The sequence below is a fragment of the Neopsephotus bourkii genome, unplaced genomic scaffold, assembly GCF_033783945.1.
Source record: "Neopsephotus bourkii isolate Nb327-2 ecotype Australia unplaced genomic scaffold, CSIRO-AGI_Nbou_v1 NB_887, whole genome shotgun sequence".
Lineage (NCBI taxonomy): Eukaryota > Metazoa > Chordata > Aves > Psittaciformes > Psittacidae > Neopsephotus > Neopsephotus bourkii.
This window is the reverse complement of record NW_026901381.1, coordinates 12,521-20,476: the sequence shown is the minus strand read 5'-3', so window position 1 is coordinate 20,476 and position 7,956 is coordinate 12,521. Positions and strand designations below refer to the sequence as shown.

The window sequence follows — 7,956 nt, the reverse complement described above, 5'->3', positions numbered from 1 at the left end:
CAAGGTTCCTCTGGATAGCATCCCTTCCCTCCAGCATGAGGACTGCAACACACAGCTTAGTGTCATCAGCAAACTTGCTGAAGATGCATTCAATCCCCCTGTCTATGTCACCAACAAAGATATTGAACTGTGCCGGTCCCAGTACCTACCCCTGAGGAGCACCACTCACCACCAGTCTCCATGGCTTTTCTGGAGCTTAAATGAGTGTTGGGTGCTGCCTGGTGAAGAGCATTTGAACCCAAGCAGTAACTGCTGGGTCATGGATGTGGGTGATTTATCCCAGTGGGCTGGTTTCCTGCTTTGCAATGTGAGGAACTGAGTCCTTTCTTCTGTTCTCATGTGGGTCTGACAGTGTGGACAACCCTGCCAGGCTGACCGCCAGCAGTAGCAGCAGGGTGTGTAGTACAGTGGCTGCAGGCAAAGATGCATCCATCGAGGTTGTGGATGCTTGGAGCAAAGCATATGGAGGGTGGTTGACTTTCTCATTGTTGATGTCTTTTTTTGTTTGTTTTCCAGGTGTTTCTGGGACCTCAAGTAACACAGGTGTACCTGATATCAGTGGCTCAGTCTATAACAAGACTCAGGTGAATAATACTGGACCCTCCTCTGTAGCCTGAGGCCAGGCTAATGGCTGCCCCTGTGGAGCACTGCTGGCTAGGACCATTCCCAGGCCAGTTGGTCAGCAGGCTATGGCATTTCTTACATTGGCTCTGCTGTTGGAGAAGAGTCTCATTCTCTGTCTCACTGCTTTTGCCATGTGGCATGTTTTTCCTGATGGCAGCTGCTGGCATAGGTGTAGTGTTCTATGCTGCCCCACATGTGCTGTGTTCTGGGTGCAAATGAAGTGTGATGGCATGCAAAATGGTATCTTGGGCTGCATTAGGCAAAGGACTAACGTTTTTCGTCAAAATAGCGCCCAAAGCAGCTGAATCGGGAAGCTGGGTTGAGCTTTGGCAAGGGGGAGGAAAATCTCATTGCAAATTCTTCTTGTGTTTTTGTTGGGCCTCTCTGGGTAGGTTGAATAATTCCAGGCTGAGCCCATGCAATGTGTGAAGGGCTGATTTCAGGCAGCTGCTGCCATCCCATGTCCTGCTGAGTAAAAAAGAGGTCAGTGAAAAAAGGAGCATAGTAGCTGTGGAAATAAAATATTGGGGGCATTAGTACAGAAGTATGGATGAGAACAGAAGCTGAAACTCATCTGCTGAAGTCCTCACAGGTGTGACTTTGCTTGCTCATGGGGTTGGTGAAAAGTTCAGGTCATTCGTGTTTGGGCCACTCTTGTTCTTGTCTGGTCACTGTGGGGCTGCTCACACCAGTCTCTGATGCTGACCCCTCACCTCCCATGCAGATGTTTGACAAGCAGGGATTCCACGCTGGCACACCATCTCCTTTCAGCCTGCCCTCTGCTCCCGGATCGACTGGGCCCCTGAATCCTGGTGCTGCCCCAGGTTATGCTCCAGCCCCATTTCTCCATATCCTGCCTGCACATCAGCAGCCTCATTCCCAGATGCTGCATCACCATCTTCAACAAGATGGGCAGGTGAGTTGGTCCATTCCACATCTACAGTGTGCCCAAGGGCAAATTGCTCCCACCCACATCCCAGCAGGAACTTGGGGGTTTTTGCTAATGTCTGGTTTTTTGCTTTGCTCATTGGGAAAGGGCCTTGACAATGATTGCAGACTGTTGACCAGCTTGGGGAGGGAACCTCATGAAATTCAGCAAGGGGAAGTGCAAAGTCCTGCACCTGGGAAGGAACAACCCCATGCATCAGTATATGCTGGGGCCCAAAGCAGTTTGGTAGAAAAGGCCCTGGGCATCCTGGTGGACACCAAGTTGACTATGAGATAACAATATGCCATTGATGAAAAGAAGGCCAAAGGCATCCTGGGCTGCATTAGGCAAAGTACTACCAGCAGGTCAAAGAAGGTCATCCTACCCCTCTGCTTAGCACTGGTGAGGCCACACCTGGAGTCATGTGTTCAGTTCTGGGCTCCTCAGTACAAGAGATACATGGATGTATTTAAGAGACAAAGAGCCACAAGGATGGTGAAGTGACTGGATCGTCTTTCCTATGAGGAAAGGTTGAGAGACCTGGGACTGCTCAGCTTGCAGAAAAGAAGGCTCAGGGGGATCTTAGCAATCTATATAAATACCTGAAGGAAGAGTGTTAAGGGAATGGAGCCAGGCTCTTTTCAGTGGTGCCCAGTGACAGGACCAGATGCAATGCACTATTGTGGTTTAAACCCAGCCAGCAACTAAGTACCATGCACCCACCCGTGGTGGGATGGGGGAAGAGAATAACTCTAACAATAGGGAGCAATGAAAAAGGAGAAATAAAAATTCAGGAAACCAATTGATGCACAATACTATTGCTCACCACCTGCAGACCAGTACCCAGCCTGACCTGAGCAGTGACTGATCTCTTCCATGTGACTCCCCCCAGTTTATATACTGGGCATGATGTGCTGTGGGATGGAATACCTCTTTGGCTAGTTTTGGTTAGGTGTCCTGTCTCTGCTTCCTCCTGGCTTCCCTTGCCCCTCCTCACTGGCAGAGCATGAGACTGAAAAGTCCTTGATCAGGGTAAGTGCTACTGAGCAACAACTAAAACACTGGTCTGTTACCATCATTGTTCTCAGACTAAAGTCAAAACACAGCGCTGCACAAGAAGGAAGAAAAACAGCTGTTACAGCTGAACCCAGGACAGTATCCACCCCTTATTCCATAACAGTTACATCATGCTCAGATCTCATATTTTCTGATATAACATCAACTTTTCTATCTCTTGAGATACATAAACACATACACATGTCACTCCTTTAGTGTATGGGCCATCCCTAGAAGAGTCAGTTGAGTTCATTCAGTCCATGACATTGGGCACCATTTGTAATAACAGTCCTTCAGGGCAGGAGAGATGGTGTGTGGTGTTGAATTGTTGCATGCTAAAGCCAGTTCTTATTATCATCACCACTGCACTCATCCAGATTAATCAAAATTCATTCTATGTTAATATGATTATTGAAAGGGAGTTGGGGTTAGGCCCCCAAGTCCAGAGCGGTGGGGGTGCCCAGTGCAGTGATGGGCATCTAGCTACCATAGAAGTGTTATACAGCAGGCAACAGCATGCAATTAAATTCACTGGCTGTTTTCACCAAAAATTAAATCCCCTTGAGGTACACACTGTACTCTCTCATCTTCCTGCATTACCCACCAAGTGCACCCAGGTCCTTGAGCAAAAGCAATCCCACGAATGGGTTGGCCTTTACCTGAAGCAGGAATAACCCAGACCCTCTTCCCCAGAAAATTCTTTATGTGCACCACAGGACTTATCCCCCTCTACAGTACGTAAAAGTTCTGATTGGGCTGGGCCAGCCCTGTTGGCAGATCCCCTAGTGTTGACTAACCAGATGACTTTTGGTAAATGTGTATCCCAATGTTTGAAAGTCCCACGACCCATTGCTCTCAGTGTAGTTTTTAAAAGCCCATTGATTTTTGCAGAGGCTGGTGTGTGATAGGGGATGTGATATATCCACTCAATGCCATGCTCTTTGGCCCAAGTGTCTATAAGATTGTTTTGGAAATGAGTCCCATTGTCTCAGTTCTCTCTGGGGTGCTGTGTCGCCAAAAGACTTGTTTCTCAAGGCCCAGGATAGTGTTCCAGGCAGTGGCATGGGGCACAGCGTGTTTCCAGCCATCTGGTGGTTGCTTCCACCATGGTGAGCACATGGTGCTTGCCTTGGTGGGTTGGTGGGAATGTGATATAGTCAGTCTGCCAGGCCTCCCCATATTTGTACTTCAGCCATTGTCCTCCATACCAGAGAGACTAACTGATTGGCTTGCTTAACTGTAGCATGTATTTCACATTTGTGAAAAACTTGGGCAATAGTGTCCATTGTTAAGTCTACCCCTTGATCATGAGACCATCTGTATGTTGCATCTCTGCCTTGATGGCCTGAGGTGCCATGGGCCCACTGGGCAAAGAATAATTTACCCTTATGTTGCCAATCTAAATGCACATGAGCCCCTTCAATCTTAGCAGCTTTATCCACCTGTTGGTTGTTCTTATGTTCCTCAGTGGCCCGACTCTTGGGTACATGAGCATCTATGTGGTATACCTTCACCACCATGTTCTACACCTGAGCAGTGATATTTTGCCACAGCACAGCAGCCCAGATGGGTTTACCTCTGTGTTGCCAGTTACTCTGCTTCCATTGCTGAAACCACCCCCACAGGGCATTTGCTACCATCCATGAATCAGTATAAAGTACTTGCCATTTTTCTTGTTCAGCAGTGTCCAGGGCCAGCTGGATGGCTTTCACCTCTGCAAAGTGACTTGTCTCACCTTCTCCTTCATCAGTTTCTGCAACTTGTAGGGGACTCCATGTAGCTGCCTTCCATCTCCAGTGCTTATCGCTTCTCACTTTCTGACAGTTTATTGTACAGTGGGTCCTCTGAAGCAGCTCAACTCCCCACTCCTTCCCAGTCAGGCTGATTTCAGCCTCCAGTACAGTCAACTCTTGGGATCCTCCTGTCACTCCAGAAATATAGATGGGTTCCACCCCTTGACAGCTTGATGGCATTAGTGTACACTGTGCACTGGTGTCTACTAGAGCCTTATAATCCTGTGGCTTTGACATGCCAAGCCATCTGATCCACAGTTGTTTTTCCTTGCAATTCATGTACCTGTGCATATAGAATTGAGGTGGGTTTTCCATCCCACTTCTTCTCCATGATTCTGCAGATGATGTGCTCACCTGGAAGACGGCTGATATCTTTTCGCATATTCCACAGATCAGTCAAGGATAAGGATTAAGAGGTTACCTGCTCTTCCTGTTCTGATGATGGTCCTGGTTCTTCCTCCTTCATTGAACAAGTTGTTTTTAATTTCCATTTCCTCTTGCATACAGGGACAGCTGATACTGACATGGGTTGGTTCTCTGGTTCAGTTATATCGCTCATCACCGACGGCTGAGTGGTTGTTCTTCTTGTTGGGAGTTGAATAGTATAGTACTGGTCACAGGAATTAAAACAGCTGCAGTGCTTGTCCCCAAATTTTCAATAGCCACCATACTTGCTGCTGGGGTTTTAGTGGCTGCAGTACTTGTTATGGGGATAAAAATTACTGTGGTGCCTGTTGCCAGAGTCTGAGTAGCCGTGGTACTGGTCATAAGAGTTTGAGTAGCTACAGTGCTTGTTGCAGAGTTTGAAGTGGCTCCAATGCTTGTCACTGGGGTTTGAGTAGCTCTAATGCTTGCTACTGGGATTTGAGTAGTTAAAGTGTGTGTCGCTGGGGTTGAAGTAGCTGCAGTCCTTGTTGCCAGAGTTTGAGTAGCCATAGTGCCTGTCACTCAAGTCTGAGTCCCTCTCCTTCGAGCTGCAGTGCTTCTCACAGGGGTTGGAGTTGTCACATGTAGCTTAGGGACAAACCCTAAGCAAGATCTGAACCATATACAACAACATGCTGGTGCCTAGCAAAAGAACCATCTTGGTTTCAAGGGTATTCAAAGGATATTCAAAATCTTTAAAATTCTCAGATACTACTGTAATTATCCTGGAGGAGAAGGATATTGGAAGGAAGGAAAGCAGGCAGGCTGGCTGGAGGAAGATGTTCCTGTTAAACGTTGGCTCTCTGAGGAGAAAAGCTGAAGGCATAATTATCAATAGTTCCCACCAAATGGCTCCTGAGAGACAAAGGTGATGACAATATGAGTACACATACCAAATTAGTCTCATGATCAGTGATTCTGTCATATCATAACCCAGCACTGCAAAGTACAACAACATGATAACAGACTGGAGCACAGAAATTTCCCTCTGAACATCAAGAAACACTTTTTGACTGTGATGGTGACCAAGCACTGGCACAGCTTGCCTAGGAGGTTGCGGAGTCTCCATCCTTGGAGCTGTCAGGACATGGTCCTGGGCAACTGGCTCTAGGCTTGAGCAGAGGGACTGGACTAGATGATCTCTAGAGGTCCCTACCAGCCTCCACCAGTCTGTGATTCTGTGAAGAGGCCATCCTTGTGTGGTGTGGAGAGATGGGCTTTGAGGTCTGAAGCAGAGGCAGTTGCTGCTGTCCCCTGGCTGCAGCAGGAAAGCAGGATGTGAGCACTTGTACTGTAATTCTGGGGGTAAAAAATCAAGCATCCCCTTACAGTTTACATATCAACTCTGATTTCGTTTCACCAGCCCATTCATTTCCTTTCCTCTCTATAAAAGTTCCCTGAAAAAACAGTGTTCTGCCTTAGAGTCCAGAAATAGAAAATTACTTCTCTCTCAGAATATGTATGTTACATCCTCGGCTGGTGCACTGCCTCCGTTCACCTTGAGAGAGCTCCTCAGTCCTGCTTCTCTCCATCCTTGTGCTTGAACCTGTCTTGGGGGGGGGCAGGGCAGCAGGATGGTGTGTCCCTGTGTTCCTGCTTGCTGTCTCTATGGCTGTTTGTCCTACATTGCAAGATGCAGAGATATCACAGAGCAGAAATTGATGTGTTTTGGGGGGGGCATCGCTGTGTCAGGTGTGTCCCTGGGGGTGGTAGCTCTTCTGCTGGTGTACAGACAGGCTTGTCTTCTTGGGAGCCCTGGTGGTATAGGAGCTGATGCCCATGTCTCCTTCCTTTCCAATTTCTAGGGTGGATCTGGCCAATGTAACCAGCCCAGCACCATGCAGCAAAAGTCTCAGGCTACCAAAACTACCTATGGCACTTCTCCTTACTGGACAACCTAAATTCAAAACTGGGGAGGAGGGAGAGAACGAAAGGAGAGAAGGAAAAAAAAAAAGCAAAAAAAAAAAAAGCTGAAGACCATTCCTGGAATTATTAGGAGAAGTAGTAACTGCTCAGCCAAATGCCTGTGTGGGGAGAGCTGCAGCCATGCAGCCAGCCAGCCAGCCATCCATCCATCTATCCATCCATCCATCCTCTGAGTTGCTGTTGTATGTAATATATTTATGTATGTAGAGCCTGGTTTCTTTTCTTTGTAGGAAAACTAATTATTAATTTTCCTTCTGTACCAGAGCATCCTTCCTTGTTTTTGCTTTTAAGCTTTATAACTGTCAAAGACAAACTGTTGGTCTTTTTGGGTGTTCTTTTCTTTTTTTTTTTAGCTGAAGCCTATTTATTTAATGCAGCTCTAAATTCAGGCAAATAAGGAGGCCTACCGCCCCCCCCTCCAAAAATAAAATAAATCAAAATGTGTTCTGTTACTTTTGTTTCTGCTCACAGCCCCCAATCTAGCTGTTACTTTAAAGAGAAAGGGGAAAAAAAGGGGAAAAAAAAGTTTTAAAAAAGTTTTGTGGGCCTTCCCCTTTCTTTTGTCTCCTCCCTCCTGCTGTGGAAGATGAAGTCTTGTGGGCAGTTTGCTCACTGTAACCCTGAGATGTAGCCTCATCTTCTTATTGAAAAATAAAGAAAAACAAAAGGAAAGGCTTTTCCTGTTTGTTTGGTTGGGGTTTGTTTGTTGATTGGTTGGCTTCTCTAGCAAGAGATTTCAGATTGCTCAGTGGATCCTGGAACCTTCTTTGCATCTTTAGAGGCAAAAACTATGTAGCCATTTCTTAAATAAAAGCATAAGTTATGTCTTATGCCTTTCTTTGCCCTGGGTCACATCGCCCAGGAAGGCCAGAGCTACTAGATGGACACTTCACCTGTCCATCCCCACTTTTTTTTAAAACAAGACCCTGGAGGCAACTCCTGGTCTTGCAGTGAACGGTTTTGAAGTTTCATTTTGTTTTAGCCCTTCCTCCACCTAATAAAGACCGAAGCATATCACTGATATTTGTCTGCATTTTCAAAGGTTTCAGGAGCTCAGCCTATCCATTTCTACTTGCCTAGAGAGTAACAGCAGCAGCTGGGTCTGCAGGGGATGCCAAATACTGACAAAGGTGAGTGCACCTCAGTGATGAGAACTCAGAGGCACCTGTAACAGGGATTGGATCCTGGTCATAAGCATCATAT

The 7,956-nt window shown here is 46.8% G+C and overlaps 1 long non-coding RNA gene across 1 annotated transcript; it reads left to right on the top strand.

Moving 5' to 3' along the window:
- The first annotated feature begins 284 nt into the window (after positions 1–284).
- Positions 285–6,915, top strand: LOC133214431 (uncharacterized). Its single transcript, XR_009726117.1, has 3 exons — positions 285–584; positions 1,349–1,540; positions 6,633–6,915. It is a non-coding gene; the product is annotated as an uncharacterized LOC133214431 (long non-coding RNA).
- Positions 6,916–7,956: the final 1,041 nt, after the last annotated feature.